This window comes from Miscanthus floridulus, chromosome 16, assembly GCF_019320115.1.
Source record: "Miscanthus floridulus cultivar M001 chromosome 16, ASM1932011v1, whole genome shotgun sequence".
Lineage (NCBI taxonomy): Eukaryota > Viridiplantae > Streptophyta > Magnoliopsida > Poales > Poaceae > Miscanthus > Miscanthus floridulus.
Window position 1 is genome coordinate 69,108,762 of NC_089595.1, and position 21,683 is coordinate 69,130,444.

General features: G+C 48.4%; 1 pseudogene; it reads right to left on the reverse strand.

The window, feature by feature from the left end:
* The window catches only part of LOC136510795 (protein unc-13 homolog), an 84,769-nt pseudogene extending 66,313 nt beyond the window's left edge, over positions 1-18,456 (reverse strand).
* Positions 18,457-21,683: the final 3,227 nt, after the last annotated feature.

Sequence of the window (21,683 nt, forward strand, 5' to 3'; positions counted from 1 at the left end):
GATCGGTTAGAGCATGGAGGTGCTAGCCAAGTCCCTTGAAGAGTGACATGCCCTTGAGGGGGAGCTCGACCAGATTCACAACGTCACCTAGGTGGTTGTTTCGGAGGTGTTTGGGTTAGCGCCGAGCACCAGCACGCCCGCTGTCCAGCTAGTGGAGGTCCTGAACAAAGTTTGGGCACTTATCTCCGATGTCATGTTCTATCAGACATTAGGGGTGCAGACCTCAGTGGTGACACACCACTCAGATATGGACTTCACCACCATCTGCAGAGGGTACACCGATGACTAGAGCGCGGATGTCATCCATGCGCTCGAGGAGAGCTTGGTGCCATACGCATAGATGGTTGTTGAGCAAGTCTCCGCGTAGTGGGTGATGGAGGCTCATCATTCAAGCATGGCTAAAGGCATGCACCGGGAAGACATCATCTAGCCTATAGATAGAGTAGAGATCGGGTTGGAAGCGAGCGTCATCCCGCCTTTGATCGAGCCGAATGTCGTCCCATCGGAAAGCAAGCAGCCCTTATCCTCATCGACCGTGCCATCAGCCGATGTCGCCGGTCGATCATAATAGAATTTAGAGCAGATGTAGTTAGTATATGTAAAAGTTAAGTTCATGGGGATGCCCCCATGTGAACAGTTTTTTGTATTCATGAATACTTCAATTTTGTTTTGTGATGGAATCACTTCGTAAGGGGAAGCTTGTCCCATTAGTTCCTTGTTTTGACCCCAGCATAGCTTTGTTTTTTATCCTTTCTTTTTCGTACCTACCTGTTTGACCCATAGGCTGCAACTTTAAGAACCCAAGCATGGCCCGCGAGGCTCAGCTACTCGTAACCGTAGGTCATGGCGGGGTGTGATCGGTCGAGAGTTTAAAACATAAGTTATGTAGGGTAATTAAAGGAATGGACTACCCTTTCATTTGGGTGAAAAGTATTACTATATGATAGTAAAAAAGAGAGGTGGTATCGCACCCTCGTGGAGCCCCCGAGTGACCCAGGCTTAGAGTGCTTGGATTGGGGTGCTTGTAGGAGCAAACATTGAATGAAAGAAAATGGTAAGACCAAACTTTAGGGGAAGAAACGACGTAACTGTTCGATGTTCCATGTGTTGGTGAGGATGTTGCCGTTGTCGTCCTTCAGTCGGTAGGTGCTCGGTTGGATCACCTCGGTCACCATATAAGGCCCTTCCCATGGTGGAGAGAGTTTATGTTTCTCCTTGGTTGATTGGGTTCTTTGGAGCATGAGGTCTCAGACCTCAAGGATCCTCCCTCTGATTTTTCTTTCATGGTACCTACGGAGAGTTTGCTGGTAGCAAGCAGAGCGGATGATGGTTGTCCCACAAGCCTCGTTGAGTAGGTCAACCGCGTCTTGCTGAGCCTCCATGGCTCGGTCTTGGTTGAAGGTTTTCACTCTTGGGGCACCGTGGTCGAGGTCAGAGGGCAACACTGCTTCAGCTCCATAGGCTAGGAAGAAAGGTGTGAACCCTGTGGATCGGTTTGGGGCCATTCTTAGGCTCTAGAGGCATACTTATTGAGTCAGTCAAAGATGCGTGGCTTGAGTCCTTGGAGGACCATGCCATTGGCCCACTCGACCTAACCATTCGTACGTGGATGTCTGACCGAGGCCTAGTCGATCCTGATGTCGTATCCATCATAGAAGTCCAGGAACATCTTCCTGGTGAAGTTAGTTCCATGGTTAGTGATGATACAGTTAGGAACACCGAAATGGTAGATGATGTCAAGGAAGAACTTGACCGCCACTTTCGAGCAAATGTTGGTGATGGGTTTCGCCTCTATCCACTTGGTGAATTTATCCACTACTACGAGTAGGTAAGTGAATCCACCCGGGCCCTTTTTGAGGGGTCCGACCATGTTGAGGCCCAGACCACGAATGGCCAGGTGATGGGGATGGTTTGGAGCTCTTTGTGCTAGCAAATGAGTTTGTCATGTGTAGAACTGGCATCCCTCGCACCTGTGGATGACCTCCTCTACATCTCACCGTGTAGTGGGCCAGTAAAAACCTTGATGAAAGGCTTTTCCAACCAGTGACCTCAGGACCACATGATGTCCTAAGATTCTAGCATGGACCTTAAGGAGGAGCTATTTCCCTTTGTTGGTGGGGATGCACTTCATGAGTACTCCCAACAGACTTTGCTTGTAAAGTTTGTTACCGAACGCAATGAACGTCTTGGCGCATTGAGCGATTTGTCATGCATCAATCCTTTCTAGTGGGAGAATCTCCAGTAGGTTGGATCGAGTACCACCACGATGATGTCGATGGGCGACGTTGTCATGGAGGCACTGAGGTCGGAGCCCCCGAGCTTTGGGTTGGTGTCTAAGTGTGTCTAGATTGGGCCTTCTAGGATGCGGGCAGACGTCTCATGAAGATCGTTGATGAAGACCCCATCTTGAGATGGAACCCACCTGGCAGTCAATTTTGTGAGAAAATCAGTAGCATCGTTGTCCTTTTGGGGGACATGATGCAGTTTGATCCCCTAGAATTTGTCCTCGAGCTTACGTACCTCCTGGCAGTGTGCCACCATGAGGGGGCTTTTGCAAGAGTACTCCTTCATGACTTGGTCGATGACCAACTCCGAGTCACCACAGACGTACAGCCACATAGCACCAAGCTCGATGGCGATGCACAGTCCGTTGATGAGGGCATCATATTCCGTGGCATTGTTTGAGGTAGAGAAATGAAGGCAGATCGCGTAGCGGAGCCTGCTCCCATCTGGGGAGATCAAAACCACTCTAGCCCCTGAGCCAGGCACCATTACAGACCCATTGAAGTACATCGTCCAATACTCGTGGGTGATGTCTAGGGTTGGGAGCTAGAGCTCCATCCATTTAGTGACAAAGTCCATGAGAGCCTGAGACTTAATAGCGGTGTGGGGGATATACCTAAGGTCGTGGCCCATTAGTTTGAGTGCCCACTTGGAGATTCATCCCATGGCATCATGGATGCAGACGATGTCTCCCAGCAGGAATGAAGTGATGACCATGACTTCATGGTCAGTGAAGTAGTGCAGGAGCTTCTGGGTCGCCACTAGCATGGCATATAGAAGTTTCTGCACTAGAGGGTACCAAACCTTGGTGTTGGTGAGTACCTCACCGATGAAGTATATGGGTCGCTGGACCTTCAGGTGGTGTCCCGGCTCCTCCCTCTCGACGACTAGGGTGGCGCTCACCATGTGGTTGCTTGCCATGACATAGAGGAGGAGAGGTTCTCCCCATTTGGGAGTGACGAGGATTAGGGCCGACGTTAGTGATGCTTTGAGGCTTTCCAAAGCCTGCTGTGCTTCCTCAGTCTAGACGAACATGTCTGTCTTTTTGAGAAGTTTGTAGAGAGGCATCCTCCACTCGCCTAGCCGGGAGATGAACCGGCTCAGGGTGGCCAAACAATCGGTGAGCCTCTGTATGCCTTTGATGTTGCGTATAGGGTCCATGTTGGAGACCGCTGTGATTTTTTCAAGGTTGGCCTCGATGCCTCGTTCGGACACGATGTATCCAAGTTGCTTCTCCTTTGGAACCCTGAAAACACATTTTTTGGGATTCAATTTGATGTTGAACCTTCAGAGGTTCACGAACATTGCGGCCAAGTTCGTGATCAGGTCACAAGCTTGAGCCATTTTGACCACTATGTCATCAACATAGACGACGATTGTTGGTTTTGGACGCTTGACTTGGTCAGGCTGGTCGAGCGGGTCGATTTGGTTAGCGAAGCATTGCTGCATGCACCATTGATAGGTGGCCCCATCATTCTTCAGACCGAAAGGCATGGTTACATAGCAGTACGAACCATACGGGGTGATGAATGAAGTCGCGAGCTGGTCGGACTCTTTCATCGCGATCTAGTGGTAGCCTGAGTAGGCATCCAAAAAGGAGAGGATTTTGCATCCTGAGGTGGATTCAACTATCTGGTCTATGCATAGCAAAGGAAAATGGTCCTTCGGACACGCCTTGTTGAGGCCAGTATAATCAACGCACATTCTCCATTTCCTAGTCTTCTTTTTAAGAAGAACATGATTGGTAAGCCAGTCGAAGGGGTATACCTCCTTGATGAATCTAGCCGCCAGGAGTTTTGCGATCTCCTCGCCCATGGCCCTACGCCTCTCATTGTCAAAGCGACGCAGGTGTTGCTTGGTGAGTTTTGAGCCCAGGATGATGTGTAACACATGCTCGGTGACCTCCCGCGGTATCCTTGGCATGTTAGAAGGTTTCCATGCGAAGACATCGCAATTGGCGCATAGAAAGTCGGTGAGCTCGCATTCCTATTTGGCCGAGAGCTCAGCCTCGATCCGCACCGTCTTGGTTGGGTCGGTGGGGTCAATCCCCACCGCCTTAGTTTCCTCGATTGGGCGGGAGGTAGTCGAGGAGGTTGGTTTGTTGTAGTCTAGGACTGCCGGAGTCGATGAATTTCTGAGCTGAGGGAGCTCAACTGAGTTGATGACGACAGTAGCGAGGTTGAAATGTTCATGGTCGCATGTGTAGGTGTGCGAAAAGGTGCTACCCACAGTGATGACACCGTTCGGTCCCGGCATCTTCAACTTGTGGTAGGTGTAATTAGGGATCGCCATGAACTTGGCGTAGCATGGGCGCCCCAAGATGGCATGGTAGGACCCTGGGAAGTCCACCACCTCAAAGGTGAGGACCTCCGAGCAAAAGTTGGCTCGGTTGCCAAATGTGATGGGCAGGTTGATTTGCCCGAGAGGGTATGCCTATGTCCCTAGAATCACATCGTGTAAGGGAGAGCTCACTGGGCAAAGCTCCGACCGGGGGATGCGCTTGGCGTTGAGGGTGTTAACGTAGAGAATGTTGAGGCCGCTGCCTCCGTCCATCAGCACCTTGGTGAGGCATTTCTTATGGACAATGGGGTCGACGATGAGCGGGTAGCGACCCAGTCTGGCGACGTGGGAAGGATGGTCCCTCTGATCAAAAGTGATCAGAGACTCTAACCAGCTAAGGAAAGAGGGGACGGCTATTTCAGCGACGCATGCCTCTCTATAACGTACTTTGTACTGGCAGTTGGAGTAGATGGCATCAGATCCCCCGAAGATCATGAGTCATTCCTCGATATTGGGAAAGCTCTCCCCATCCTTGCCCATAGCGCCTCCTTTCTTGGCCGCTGCCTCCTTGCCCTTTCCTTCTATTGGTCCATCGGCCTATTATAGAAAGCGCTTGAGGAGTTCGCAGTCCTTGTAGAGGTGCTTGACGAGGTAGCCCGCCATCCCCATGAATTTGGATGTGAGAGGGGGCAGCGTCAGCATCTTTTAGAGCCCCCATGTGTACACATCCATGGGGACACGAGGCCATAGGGGAACTAGTCGCATGGCTATTGCGGTAGGGACAACGGGGTCCCTCCAGAGAGTCGGTGGAAGATATCAAATAGCGAGTAAAGAACAATATGTATGTTACTCATAGTGGGGTTTGAGCCCAGTGTGGGATCGAAGCAAAGCGTAGGCGTCTCGTCATTGAGGTCGTTGGGTGGCCTGGAGCCAATGAAGGGCGCTCCTCCTCCGATGGGTGTCGAGACAAGTGCCCCCTTGTGAAGGTGGAGCACGCCGAGCTGGGCAGTGACGAAGCCTAGGCTTCCAAAGAGGAAGGTCTAGGATAGCTCGAAGATGGGAGAAACCCACATCCCAACAGGTGGGAGCGTGGGAAACTCTAGCGAGCTGAAGCAAATCCTATCGCTTGAGCCCGTCATGATGAAGATGGCGGAAAGGTGGGCCATCTGATGACCAAAAGCATGAACGCATGGCATCCTCCCCATGGACGGCGCCAACCGTCGGTGCGAAAAGTGACCAATAAGTAAATATTTGTAGTTTTGTCGAACGTTGTGATCGGATGTGGCCTAGCACTCAATGACACAGGGTTTATACCGCTTTAGGCAACGTGCCCTATATCTAGTTCTAGTCGATTGGAGACTTTATTCATGAGCCTAGGTACTCAAAGTTTGTTGTGGGGTTACAAACGAATAGGAATAAGAAGGGGGATGTTGAAGGTCCGGTTGGACTCTGAACCAAAGGGCCAAGAGTGACGGGAGCTCCAACATGCGCTAAGTATTGGAACATATGCTCTGTGTGGCTTTAGAGTTCAAGAGCCTAGCAGAGAGAGAGTCAAAATGAATTGTCCTCCTTTTAGGAGAGAGCGCATCCCCTTTTATAGGTGAAGGGGACGGCTTTACAAGTAGAGAGAGAGTGTGTGTGTGTCTTAGTCTTGTTGCCCATGCCATTGGGTACAAGACAGTTTGTGGGCGCCCACAATACTATTGATGCCCAGATGCATGTGGTAGGCTCCATCATGTTCTTCTGGTATAGCAAATGTCGGTGCCTACCATACTATAGGACAAATGTCGGCGCCCACAACACTGTTCATGTTGTGACATGTCTGAAAGTTTGTAAAACACCCTTCTGGCATAGCCTGACAGTACTGTCCTACATGTGTACAGGGTACGGTCCTTGGTATTGCGGTTGACTTGAGCACCTTGCCTTATCTATTCCGCCTGATTCTTGGGTCTTTACCAAGCAGGCATCCCCGTTCAGTCGTTCCCAGTCGGTTTCGACCGCCTCGGTCGGAGAAGAGCCATAAGTAGAGGTTCATGTATTCCCGGTTGGAAAGTGGGTCGGAGTCAAAAGCGAGCGTCGTCCCCTCCATCGCTAGGCCTTCCGGTCAGAGATGTGGGTCGGAGTCAAAAGCGAGCGTCATCCCCTTCTTGGCCAGGCCTTACAGTAAGAGACACGGGTCGGAGTCGGAAGCGAGCATCCTCCCCTCCTTGGCCAGGCCTTCTGGCCGGTCGTTAGGTATCTAGGCTAGCCCAGGAGTTGCGCGTTGTTGTAATGCCGTCTGCTGGGCTAAGCTTTTGCTAGGAAGCGAGCCCATCGGGAACCCTAGGTTTATGAACCTGACAAGAGCTCATCGCGAATCGATAGGAACTTGAGTTTATGTTAAAAGTATCGATCTTTAGCGAATTGTACTGAACAAACGGGTTAAATAATTCCTAGCTGTTTATTTCTATGAGTTAGCACGAAGTATGCGCTAGGTCATGACATGTTGTTTAGTTGAGGTTGATGGGGCTTAGACCGTTTAAAAATTCAACCAAATGTGCTAGGGAGTGCTAGTTCTAACTGGAACCTTGAATTCCATTTAAGTCTAAAAAGATGATAACAATGCTACTTCAATATTTAAATATCCACAAAATTTCCTAAACACCAACTTCATGTTTTTTACACCGTCAGCTACGTCGAAATGAGCACTTGAGAATGGTGTAGGTCGAGGTGGCGATAGGTGTCATGGTACTCTCATAGAAATTGCCTAACTTCATTAGAACGTGCATCAGACCGCGAATTGCGGCTCAGTTCGCGAACCAGTGCCCAGCTTGACAAACCCATCTTGGCATCCTCCTCTCTCCATCTCTAGTCACTCTTTAGTCTCAATGATTGCTTCGTTGGATAGCAGGTGGTGTGGACTTTAGGTTCGCGTAGCTGGTTGAGCCTTCATCGCTTTAGTAAGCGGTTTTTGAACCACTTTAAAAAGAGTGTGTGGCATTGTTCCTCAGTTTAGAGCCGGAGGTCAGGGTCGTCGTGTGTGTGGGGGCGCTATAGGCACCGGGCTTCTAATGTGGCCAAGCAACGATCATTAGCAGCTCGTGTGCTGGTCGGTGCCGTGCCGCCTAGGCCTTGCGTGTCCTGGCCCTGCTGCCACAGCGAGCACGCGCCATCGATGGTGACTGGTTTCTGTGCTGGGCACCGGGGCATGAGAAGGCGATGGCCAACATCGCACGACTTCCATGGCGCTCGCTCTACCTCTCGACCTACCTACCATGTCCAACCTTAGACATATACTAGTACCGCCGTGTCGTGGTCATTGGGTCCTGTTCACCATGACGATGGACACCTTACCGCCTCGCCTTTACTCGCTAGCCGACGGCGGCGAACTCTGTCCGGTTCTAGCTGCTCAAATTCATACACGCCGTGCCAAACCTTCTCGTATCCCAACTGTGCTCATGTGTGCGTGCTGCTTCCTCGGTCAGTCTCGCCCTATTTTAAGTCACGTGGATCGCTCAGGTGACCTTTCCATCCGCGTCGTACGTACAACCGTCGCTCTTTCTCTCCTCCTAATCACCTAGATCGGGTTCCACAGTGCAACGCTTCATGTTCGTGGGTGGCTTAGGCAGTAGGCTTGATGGCGCTGTTCTCCTCAAGCCAGACAAGCCTTGGCCATCTCCAATTTGGCGTTATACTTGTCGTCGGTCATCTCACCATCGTGGTATAGCACGTGTGGTGGTAAGTCCCTACACTTAGTCTTAGTTCAATTCAAGTTAGCCACAGACGTACCTTGACCCCCTTATGTCGATGCTCGCCTTAGGTCCGTCGGAGGTAGGCTAACGTGGCCAGGCCAACTCGGGAGGCCGCCATCATTGCCGCGTGCACATGGCCAACTTCCTCCAGGGCCTCTCCCTTCTCACCGACACCTCAGCTATACTCATGGTATGGCACTGATGCTCACGCACCACTTCCCTTCCTTCCCTGTCCTCCTCGCTCGCTAGGATGACTACGCCATTGCTACGGATTGATGCCTGCCACTGTAGTGTATCTTAGGGCACCTCCCCGTATCCCACCGCTACCCGTCGCCGTCGTGTGTACCGTAAGTGGTGATCGGCCCTTTGGACGGGTCAAAATATGTCCTGTTTGCTCGATGCAACCATGGGTTGCCGCCGGCCACCGTGCCATCGCGCGCCCGTGCCTAGAGGTATGGCCGTTGCAAAGACAAGGTTTTGTAGGGTGCTAGCTGCGAAGTCTGTCTCTGCTACAATAGTGTTTTTGATGACGTGCGATAATTTGTTAGATTGAGGGCTTTCCTGCAAAATCGTCAGCACACGCGGGCCTCCCGGCCTTGGGCCATCGCTAGGCCGTTGCATTGCGTGCTATCCGCATGAATTGGGCCGGACCTAGCTGCTAGGCCGAATCGGTCGCCACCGACCCTTCGTATTTTTCTAGTGTTTTTTCTAATTTAGTTTCTAAGGCAAACTTGTAAATTTAATATAAAATTATATAGGAGTCCAAAAATTGTGAAACTAATTTTCTTAGACTCCTAAAATCATGATCTATCTGGTAGTGTAATTGATTCATCTAGTTTAAAAATGTTCTAGGGTTGCTCTAATTATTTTAAAATGTTTAATATCGTTAAAAGGTGAACTTGTGGGAATTTTTGTGAGAAAATGGTGATAGTGTCAACTCTAAAAATTTTATAGTAAATTCATAATATTATTAGCTGCTTACTATAATTTTTGAAGCACCAGAATGATTATTTTGCTAGATAGATAATGATGCCTATTTCGAATAAATATTAAATCGATAGAATGGAATAAAGAAACAACTTGGGTTTGTATAACTAAAACACTCATTGGGAAATAACATCTTGTTCGACAACATGGATACGTGGCCTAGTACGTTAGTCACTAGAGCTAGCTCGTTTGCGTGAGAGGCGTAAAAGTATGTTAAGAGTTGCGGTTGCCATTGATTAATTATGTTTTTCGCGTGTATCCACGAATGTCATAATAGGAGCAACGATGGATCTAGAGTCGACTAGAGTAGAAGAAAAGATGGTGCCATATTGATCGTGTCGCCATGATAGAATGCTAATATTTGGTTATATCTTACCCAGACAAGCCTCGGTGCATAACCCCTATTATTCTGCACTTTATTTTATGCTCGTGCATTAAGTTTTAAGGAGTTGGATGAAAACCCACTTGCATATATATATATATATATATATATATATATATATATATATATATATATATATATATATATCCTTATCCTATGAGTCCTACTAGTCTAATAGGATCGTGTAGATTGCTCTGCTATAGGACTTCGATAGAAGTCGAGTGGTTGCCTGTCACTCGCGAGAGATAGGAAAGATATTATTATTGCTATTATATTATTATCACCTAGAAAATATATATGAATGATAATTGGAGACCGGGCAGAATGGTACTTTGGATCTAGACTTGGTTTGGCATTCGAGCGAGGCTCGAATTGTGCTTGTTCTGCCTGTGTCGGTTAAGGACCATCCGTTGCATTGGCTTCTAGTCAGGTCATAGATTTATTATCCTGAGCACATACTTGTTTATGGGAGCAGGGAAGGCGCGTTGCTCTCTTGTCGTGGGTTTCGGTTCTTTCCGAACCGACTGATTGGAGGCGGGGATGGTGGAGGTCTAAGCACTACACTAAGTCCGAGACTCCAGTGTGGGGGCTTGGAGTCCAAGTTTGGACGAGGACCTCGACCCCTTGATAGGAGAGTGATGGGTTGGTCATGCTTGTGCCTAGGGTACAAGCGGGATGTGCGGTTCGAGGTACCCAGCTAGGCACATTGATTTATGAATCACCGGTTAAGCCGGTATGACTTGTCTACAATCTGGCACCGTAGTAAGAACTGAAAGATGAAAGATGGTAAAATGGTTCTGATTGCTTACCACCTGCTTGAAAGTAGCACATGTGCTTACATAGAATGGTTAGTTAAAGAACTAATGATGACTGCTAATGAAATTGAATATAAGGACACACGATTAGTGATGCTTCCATAGATGCAATAACCCATAAGCCAGATAGCCTTGCATACCCTTGGAGTCTTTTCTTTCCTCCTGACGGGTAAGTCTTGCTGAGTACAATTAAGTACTTAGGGTTTTATTTTTCTCCTGTTGTAGGTGATAGGCGGCTGCTATAGCTGACTCTTGTGTGTGGATTCCTCCTGATGGGCTTAGAGAGGATTTCTTTATGCTGCGATAATAGCTTTTATCTATAACTCTCACTAAATGTCTTTATAAATAGAAGTTCTATAATATGTTGTCATAGCTTATATATCAATGCTTCATCATGTCATGAATATATATTTATTTTCGCTGTAACTCTGATAACATGGTTATTTTCTGCTATTATAAACAATGAATATTATACTCTAATGTTGCACGAAAAGTGATATAAGAAATGACTAAAATGTTGTAAGCTTTATTCTCTCATTTGTGATCCTAATGGAAAAATGTAGATTTTCAGGTTCTCCCATGTGGTATGCTCAATGGAACTGCCTGATGTAGCTCACCTTCAGGGTGCTTAGTGTCTAGTGGAAGATAAGCGCCTTCGTAAGTGTGTTATTTCGGACGGTTCTGCCACAAAATGTTGGAATGCACCAACCAAAATGGGAAGGCCCTTAGTTGGCAAAGGCCGTTGAAAGACCTGGGTCATTCCACCTGACCGACAATGAAGGCAGAACAACAACGCACACCAAGAACATCAACAGTTGTGTAGGTTTTACATCTAAATGTAAAAAGGTGACCTCCGCGGAACTATAAGCAAAGGTCACCATTTTTTATTTTTTCGCATTTTTACTTTTCATGTAAAAGGGCTTGCACTCTTTTCCTCACAAAGGAGACTCCTAGCGGAGGTGAGGTTTTTAATGAGGCAAGTTCTATGTAAAAACCTCTAAAATATAAAGAGGAATCCCCCTAAAAAAGGAAATAAAACAGCACAAAAGGCGAAGATCGATAGTGGCTAGCAACGCAGCCATAATATTCAACGATAGAATTAAAATAGAGGACCCTCCAAGGCTTTAGACAAGGGCTCTAAAGCATGGAACGACCTCTTGACTAAATTTGCCTGCAACCCTGTTAAAGTCCTGTCCATACTTAGGCTTCAAGGATTTATCAGACCGACCAAAAAGGCCAAAACTAACCCGACAATGACCTACCTTCGGCGTAGGCATCGAGGAGAGGCTTATCGCTAACAAGCTTCAGTTAATCGGTGAAATTAATAGCTAAAGTACAATAATAGTAAAGGCCAGAAGATACGCCAGGTATAGGGAAATCTCAACTTTAAAACATATCCAAGCAATAAACACTGTCCAACCACCAAGAGTTATTAAAAACATACAATGGGCAGGCTATAAAACCCATCACCCCGCCATCACAATAGACCCAGTCAGTGCATCTCCATACCACTTCCCCTAGAAGAGCGCCAAAAGGGAAACTAACCAGCCAAAAGACAACACACTACAGAGCCATCATAGAGAAAAGATGGATGCCAGAGTTTCCTTAGAAGTGAGGGACCAGGAGGTATCATGTGAAGAATCATAAATCTAGCAGCTCAGGTTGCCCAGCGAAGGCCACGTTCAGGTTGTACCCATCGTACAACTGATGTCATAAAGCCTCAGCATGGCCATGTGTAACATGAGTTCAGCAGTAGCTAGTCAGTGTTAGAGGTTGTAGAAGGGTATCGTGTGAAGGTTCGTAACACCCCCCCCCCCCCGCAACCGAAGACACCATCTGGCATAACCTAACATCAACCATGTTCGATGGGAGCGTAGCTGCTCTAGCATAGCCAAAGGCAAAAGCAAAAAAATCCAAGTGCAAGCGGAACCAATGTCCAAGAAATGCTTCTTTGACCTCTGTTGCTTGCCCAAATTGCTCTATGGCCTCTTGAGAAGCAGCAAGAATTAAAGCCAGCATCTCCAATGAATGCTCGAATTGCGCCAAAGCCTTCGCAGCATCGGCAAGATCAAACACGAGAACCTAACTTCCTCCGTTGTGATGTGCTAGAGCTTCCCTATCAATTCCAAGCAGCAGCAGCGACGGAGGCTAGAGCGGCAGAACAAGTACCAAAGCCTCCACAAGGCGCCCAATTTCAAAAACCAACCCACCAGATCCTTCACGCCAAAAGCACAGACTCATATTCAACATCGGTCAGAAAAGAAAGAGGCAGAGGCGAGAAGAGAAATTAAGGCGCAAGAAAATGTAACCCTTTGATCTACTCAAAATCTTAATAGGAACACCTATAATAAGAAAAACATAGTTAAACAATCAAGGGAAAGTTTATTATAAAACATATACAATTACAATAGTAGCGCATCAGAAGCACAATAGTACAAAAGCCCGAAGGTAGCAAGACAAAAAGAGGAGGCGCTAAGGCCTCCCAAATAACCATTACAAAGGCGCGAAGGCCAGCCAAACAAGTCAATTAAAAAACTAAGGACGACGCCCTCGACAAGCCAGCGACCTCGTAAACTTTGCACCCTCATTGTCAATATCATACTTTGCAAAAGCAAACATATCATCAACAGAACAATGGGGAAAAGTTTTCTGCCAATATCACCATAATTCACCATTAACATAAATGTCGTCTTGAAACATAGTAACAAGAGGCACGTCCTGCACAGTCCCAGTGAAGGAGAGCTATGCAGGACAAGTTTTCAATTTAGACCTAAATATACACAACTATGGCGTATCGCCTTTGACAAACCCTAAAAGAAAACTAAAACCTACACTACACCTCCGGATCAGCAGGACCAGTCGCGGGCTACGGGGGATTCAGGGCCTCAGTAGCCGAAGATGGAGCCTTCGGAGCTGGTGCCTCTACAGCCGGCGAAGATCATGCACCAACAGCTCCACGTGCAGCCTCTTTCTTCTACAACTCCTACAAAAAATAACACCAAGTTATAAAAACAGCAAGCAAGCAGTAAAGTACCTAAGACAAAGACAAACATGTTATAAACGGGAAAACTAACCTCGGCCCGGCGTGCCTCCGCAATGGAGCAAGCCTCCGCCCAGCCAAATGTCACCCAGAACAACTTCATGAAATGGCGGACAGATCTACTGATATCGCGCGAAGTCACCCCAAGGTCAACCGGGCCCTCAAGGTCTCTCTCCTTCACATCCCTCGTGTGCAGGCAGACATCTTGCGCTAACATCTTTAAAAGATTTATAGCGGAGGCCAAAGCTCCAAAATCCACAGCACCCCCAGCGAAGTCAGGCAGCTTCATGAAGTTGGCTTTCAACCACTAGAAGATGCTGAAGGCCGAAGGCTCAGAAGGCAACAACGGCATGGAGCCTCTGAACTGCTCGAGTGCCCCCACATAAAGCTCAGCCACCGCCAGGCCGATGGACTTGGCATCCTCAAGGTGCTTAGATAGCACATCTACTTGCTCCTTTAGAGATATGCCACTCTCCCTCTCGGCATCCACCTCCCTATGAAGGTTGTTGCCCACCTAAATGGCCTTCAAGGCTCGTTCAGCAGCCAGTCACTCTATAGCCTTCACCCCTTCAACCTCCTTACTCAGCGAGTAAACCTTCTTTTAGAGTTCCTCTAGTTCAGCACGGGCTATGTGTAGGCTACCAACCTCCCCCACAAGCTGAGTTTTCTCAGCCCCTAGAGTCTCCACTTCATTCTTCAAGGCCTTGATGGCCAAATTGTAATCAACCATCTCCCACGTGCCACGCTCTTCAATGGCCTTCGAAAGATAATGGCTTTGCCCAAACGAGTGTCAGCCACAAAAAGAGTAGAGTAACAAGCTAAGAAATCAAAAAAGAAACATACCACACATTGCTGATCCAAGTTCATCCACAGCAACTTGAAGTAATCCACGTTCCTCGGATGGTGGCGAAGGCAGCCTGGCAGCAAATTTAAGTGTAAGATACATAAGACAAAAAATAATGCAATAAGGGATATAGGAAGAACAACCTTCTTTTTATAAACAACTTCAAGGACATTCACCACCCACTTATTGTGTTGTTAGAGGCACCTGTAACAGCAAACAAAATCAGCAAAGACCAAATATAAAAATAATGCAGAAACAAAAATCAAGAAACAAAAAGTAACCTTCGTCACCATCCAAGCCAGCGCCGATGGAAGGGGCTCCCAAGCCAATTCGAGCGAGGTCCACACCCAAAGGGTCGTTAGGGTTCTCATCAGTCCTTCCAAGGGCCTACATCAAGTCCCTTGAAAAAATAGAAAACAAGTCCCCATAAAATAAGAAAGCTTACCTACTAAAGGAAAAGCAAAGCCAGAAAGTGACCTACCAAGATGCAAAGTACTCAGGACGCAGCCTAAGCATCTAGCACCCTTAGCATGGTGTCTAGTGGCCTAAAACCCTATGCCCTAAGGCAAAGTAACTAGAGAGCTCGCCTCCACCTTGTCCTTGAACACCTCATCGAGACCAGCCGTAGGTCGACAAAGGCCAGTACCAGCGGTCTCTCCCTCTATAGGCGGAGAAGCATCACCATCACCAGCGCCATCGCCCTTGGAGTCAGAGGTTTCATCACCCAAAACACTGAACATAGGTGCCATGGTGGAGGGCTCAGCAGCAAGGGCACCGCGCGTACCCTGGAGCGCGGTATCCGCCAAATCGTTGCTGCCAAGATCTAGGGAGGCGGTAGAGCACTCGCCTCCCATCCTGGCAATAGCAGAGCCAGAGCCCTCGTCAACATTCTTGGCAACCTCCTCACCATCATTAGCAGAGGCAGCTGCAGCCACATTGGTAGAGGCGGCAGCAGAAGCAGCCCTAGTTTTCCACCCCCTGGTAGTGACCTTGGACGCAGTAGCCCCTTTCCTCTTCCTCACCTCTGCCATAGCAGTTGTATTCTTGGTGTTGGCCTTCCTCGCCTTGTCCTCTATGGACTTGTACACCTTTGTAGGAACTTCATGTTCCTCGTGGTGGATCCTGAATTCTTCAAAGACTCTATTAAGCCGGGGCATCGTATAAGCGATGACCCGACACGCCAGATACTCTCTATCAGACATCTCACCCAGTATCTCGCTCGCCCCCACCTTTGCAGACTTCACTAGCCTTTCTGTAGCATGGCCCACCTTCTTCTCAAAGCCAAAGCATAGGAAGGGACCCCGATACCTTCACCAAACATAGGCAGGCTAACCATCTCTATGGTCATAGCGGGCATGTTCCTTTCAAAGGGCCAGTAGTTAGCTGCCACCATCTCCTCGACCAAGTCACGACCTTCAGAGTACCGGTAGGCTAGAGCAAAGGCCCTGTCGCATGCTTCGCGACCTTCTTTAGTCCCTAGACCTGGGGTTCCCTAGGTCCAGGGCCTCATTAGGGTCATTACGGAGGCCAGCGAGTAGCAGGTGTTCTTTCCATCTGAGCTAGTAGATGTCATTCCTCCGGTCCTCACATAGAACCAATATTGCATCCAATCCTTCGACCACTTGTTCTTCTAGGCGAAGAAGATCTAAAACTTTTCGCCCCTCTGGGCCCTTCGTGGCATAAAAGCATAGCTCCCATACTATGCCACCAGCTGATCTTTGCCGACTCGCTTGGGCTAGCACTAGAGCTCATAGTACTCACAGAAAGTACCAACATTAGGCTTCGCGCCATAAGACAAGCACGCCTAGCAAAACTTGCCAAGATAACTATCCCATTGGGTGTTAGATGATGAAGCTGTACCTCAAATGCCTCCAACACTTGGTGAAGGAAGCGCGTCACTAGAAAGCAAAGGTCGTAGAGGAAGAAATCCCTGAAAATAACGGCATCAGCAACCTTCAGCTTAGGAATCATCTTCCCCTCTGGAGGCTTCACCTTAGCATCCCTGAAGCAGCCCAGCTTTCGTAAATCCTCGATCATGTCTTTGGTCATGAGTGAAGGCCCAAAATCCCATGTCTTGGAGGTGCCAGCCATGTCTCTTCCCTCTTTAGCGGTGATCAGGTCTACAACAGAAGCCTCAACTCTAGAAAAATCCTCTTCAATCCCTAACGCCTCCACGCTAGCAATCATACACTCCTAAAACCGCGCATACCACCCACTAGACCTAACACTAAGAAGGCATTGGTATAGCCCAAAGAAGGAAGTCCAGCATGGAGGAGGGCTAACAGGCATAGCCACTTCTAAAAACTCACAAGTAACCTAGCAAAGGAGCGAAGGCAAAAACCAACTAGGTGAATGCGGCAGCATAGGGGGCCATAGCAGCAAAAGCGATGGCGAGGAAAGGGATAGGGGGCCCTTCACCTACCACCCCTTATATAGCCCTCACCACAATGCTTTGAATTCTAGGACCAATAGTCATGTCCGTTCAAAGCGCGCTAGTTCCACAACCCTCGCGGCAAAGCAAATAGCGACACGTCAATAGCGCAACGGTCTAATTTAGGCATCCCAAGGGGAAAGGGGGGAGAAGCCACCATGCGCTGCATGTGCAAGAGCCTCCATGTCTTAGAACCTAGGGACTAAAAGAGGGGGGAAGTCCTCTGCATGCCACATTCGCAGGAGTCTCCGCGCCTCAGAACCTGAGAACTATGTTTGAGGGAAAGGCCCACCAGCATCAGACCAAGTCCTCAAGGGGGAACTATTGGGACACGGTTGTGAGTCGCGGAGGTTAGGGACCAGGGCAGTGATGAGAGCTAATGGTTAACAAATTTTGTGGATGATGTGCAGGGAAAGAGGATGACAGCCTTCGCCTGATCGGCCAATTAGGGCAAAGGACCGGAAGCCACAGCAAAGGAGCCCAGAGGAGGTCCAAGGTGGAGGCGCTAGTGGCCAGAGCAAAGGCACCCAGAGACTGTCGGCGGTGAAGGCTCTGGTGATACCTACAAAGGCTATGGAGAGTCGACGTGCAAGTATGCCCGAAGGCAGCCCCAGACGAAGGCTCAGAGGGTCAAGGAACTTCCTAAAGGGCGGCAGTGCTAGGCCATGGGCCACAGATGCACTCACGGTTGTGGCCCATCAAGAAAAGGCGGTCAAAGAAGAAGGCACCCAAATTACCCTTAATGGTTTATGTTAGTGCAGGGATATTCTGAGGATGTACTGTAACCATCAAGGGATAGAATTGTAAAGAGTAGCCATAGCAAACAATGCCTTATAAAAAGGGAACAAAAACTCTATACAGTGGGTGGTAGTTGAATGCATTTATGAAACCCTAAGTTGGTCTAGACCCACTTTCCACCTGACACGCCTTAGCCCGAGGCACCTGTCCAGGAGAAGGCTTCGGCAATCTCCTTCTAGTCCCACCTGCTAGAAACCACCATTTTCCAACACCTCCGTTCCCTCACCTTCTACTACATCCCTCCCTTTGACTGTTGAACTATCACCAATCTCTTGTACATCCCTTCCTTGGCAGGGAATCAAGGTGACTACGCATCTGAAGAATGTGGTGATGACGATGAAGTAGGCATCGAAGTCATGACGGTGTTGTTGAGGTCGAACTCGCCTAGTGAGTGCATCTCGCCTGGTGAGTACGCTAAAATCTCATCGTCCAAATCCGATGTCTCATCATGCTCAGTGAAGTGGTTGCTTGGACAAATGGTGGGCTCTCCACTTTGCTGAACTAAAGTAGTAATGCCAGACCCTAGCGCCGACTCAGCTCTATTAATGGTAGGATTAGTAGGCTCGATGGTCACATCAGGCTCTACGATTGTTGGGGAAGCCCTAGGAGGCTCCGTATGTGCCCCTGTGATGTCGCACGTAGGTGGAGAAGGTCGATTAACTACCTCATGAGCTGAAGCTGAACTCTGCTTATGTTCGACTGTAGTAATGCTAGCATTAGCAGGCTCTATATGTGTCCCCGTGGCAGCTTGCACCTTGACCTGAGGGAGCAAATAAGGTGGATCACCTGCCTCATCAGAACCTAAAGCTAGCTTAGGTATCTTGGGCATTGGAGAAGCCCTGAGAGGCTCTGTATATGCCTCCATGGTGACTTGCACCTCGACCTGAGGGGGTAAAGATGGTGGATCACTGGCCTAATTAGGACCTGAAGCTAAACTTTGCTTATGTAGCATCGTCGTAATGGGTAACTCTGTGTGGACAGTTGTATTATCAGGTCCAGTTAGAAAACCAGCAATAGGGTTAACCTGACTACCACATTGCAACTGAAGCATTTGAAAGTCAGGGGCCTTAGCCCCTATGGCACTATAGAGTTGATTAAAGCAACTGGTGAACACATTGCACATCAGGTCGATTTTTTGGCCTTGTTGGTTGATGGCCTCACAAAAAGCAGATGATTGCTGGCTCATCTGCTCTTTGAGAAGGACCACACTCTCCTCTTGCTTATCAATACTTGCTTTCAAACACCTCTCTTGTCATTCCATACGCTTCTGGCTTTCTTCCTGGCCGACAACTAGCATAGCAAGTATCTGTCCAAGCTTCGACGGTTGCTGAATGGATACTGGAGGCGGTGCCTGCTTAGCTAACATCTCTATAGTAGGTGGAACATCATCCATCTCTTTGTCGGCCACACCACCAGAGGATGACCCTCCCTCATCGTGGTCGTCTAACGTAGGGTCACGGTAGTCGCTGTCATCAAAGTCTGAATCTTGCATTTATATATTCAAGATTCCTCCAATCCTAGACTGGTGCTCTACCTGCTCTTGGGCTACATCCACCATTTCGTGTCTTTCTCTATCCTGTATGGGTAACAGCTCTTGAACGGACCTAAGGGCACACTGTCCATGACAACAATCGTCCGAACTTGCTCGCATGTAGGTCATAACCTCGCAAGTCGACTCGTTGTATAGCGGCCCATTCTTTTTAGAGTCAATTATGCGTAGCAGATAGCTGATTATATGAGGGTACACGTGCTGTTGTCCAGTACTGATAGCATCAACTATCACATCCTCGATCTCAAATAGGAAAAAGTGTAAGAAGTCAAACTGCTCACCTCTCCATATTGATAGTAGTAGCCACTGCTGCAAGTTGGTCAATGACTCCCTGTTTCCGCCAGGAGGCAAGACTGTCTTCCTTAGAGCCATGTGTAGAACGTAAGCCTCTAGACATAGTCTGTCCGATGTATGAAAGGAGCTATTGGCGAAGGGCTCCATGAAGAGCGACCGAATCTCCTCATTTGTAGGAAAAGTACCTCCATCCTTGCTACAATGCGGAGGAAGAGCATCTCCGTAGACTATCTAGTGGAGCTTCCTGTCTGAAGTGTCAACCCTAAGGAGTTGTTGTAGGCGGTTATAGGACATTCCCTCTAGCCGACCATCGAGCATAAAAGCAATGAAGTCATAATCTGGATGAATCCACATTGTTGCATAGAACTGATGCACCCAGCACAATTCGATCAACCTCACTAAAAAGGTGAACGAAGCCCGGGAACCGCTCAAAGAGGGGTTGGATGGGTATACCAGTTGCTCTCTCAAGCCCATCCCAACCAAGTATCCTTTGGTATGCTAGCACCATCCCTCTAGCATGGTAGCTCCTGAAGAAACTCTCCTGAGTCACAGTCTAGAACTATGATTTTATGCCAGGCTCTTTGAGGAGTGGAAACTAGAACCCAATATCATAGAACCTGATGCTCTGTATCTTTTTTGAGTTGTAATACCAAAAGTCATAGAACTGAACCACCTCTTTCTTTCTCTCAATATTACTGCTCCTCATAGCACCATTGGCAAACACCAAACCTCCTCGACTGCTCCTCGTACCACCAATTGTGGCACACATCAAATTACCTCCTCAACTGCTCCTCATACCACCAATTGTGGCACACATCGAACCTCCACAAGTGCGAGCGCCCACGCCCCCATGAGTAGCTATAGATTTGATCTATGAAGGCGCAAAGTGACTGGTCTGGTTTTTGGAGTGAAACTCGATCATTTACTATAGTTGTTCCTCAGTAAGCTCCTCCTCCCTGAGTTCCATTTTAGCCCTCTCCTCACGCTGCTACTATCGGTGGGCTATTTGAGTTTGCCTACAAGAATTCCTAGACTCCAGGGCTAGCATAGCTTTGGTTGCTTCTTCCTCTGCCTCTCGAATACTGTCTGCCTTCCTCTACCTCTTCCTAGGCTATGGTGGTGCTTGTTCCTCTACTTCTAGGACACTACGAGCCTTCCTCTAGCTCTTTCAAGGTTGTGGTGGTGCTTGTTCCTCTGCTTCTTAGAGAATGGTTGCCTGCCTCTGGCTCTTTCTATGATGTGGTAGTTCTACCCGCTTTGATTTAACTCAGGCCATCTGCAACAATCAGGAAAAATTACATATGCGTTTCATCCAACACCATAAATTCATGAAGAAAAACAGAAGAGATCGTAGACGGCCTCACCGTGTAGAGGCGAGAAGGCGATCTCGACCAGCTTGCTCGCTGGAGGAGTGGTGAGCTGACAGACGGTGGCACGGTAGATCACTGTGGCATAGTAGATCCCCATGGCATGGAAGGATCTAGGCAAGAGGTTTTTGTGTGTGGAGGGAGGGGGTGGGTGGAGGGGGGAGGGGGAAGTGGCATAGGGTGGGTGGTGCCGGAGGGGGCGAACGGCGACAGAAGTGGCGCACAAAAGAGGAAAAGATGGGTACTGATCAGAGAATGCCTTTAGTAGCGGACTGTCTCATGTGTCGCGTAATTGCATCACGGACACATAAACACTGTCAAGAGTCACCGTTCACCGAAACTTGAGGGTCCACCAAAACTTGGGGGGATTAATATTGGTGATCCGACAGTTAATACACATTAGTGTATTACTCCGTATATATCATCACCATTCGTCATATAAAAATTCGGTCTCTACTCACAAGACGCAAGACGGGGTGGTGATCTGTCCATGCAAAAATTTGATTCCAGATGAAAATGAAATCTCCGCGCTCAGCAGTGCCGCCAACACGAACTAAAAATTAGATCTCTCTCTCTTTTGCCCTCCTCGTGGAAATTGGTTTACCACGCCATCAATTTTAGACAAGGGTATTTGCGGTATTGTGATGGCCACATAAAAACTCAAGGAGTCATCGTCTCTGCCTCCATCTCCATTCTCGAGTTGGACTAGCCGCACCGTCTCTCCTCCCGCTCCAAAGCCGAGCCCCCTCTGCCACCCCAGTCCAAACCCTAGCTAGGCACATTGGCATAGTAGCTTGATTCCCTCTCCACTCTCTAGCCGCACCCTCTCTCATACCTTTCTGAACCCTAGCCAGAGCTGGAGCTAGATCCAATTCCCTTCAT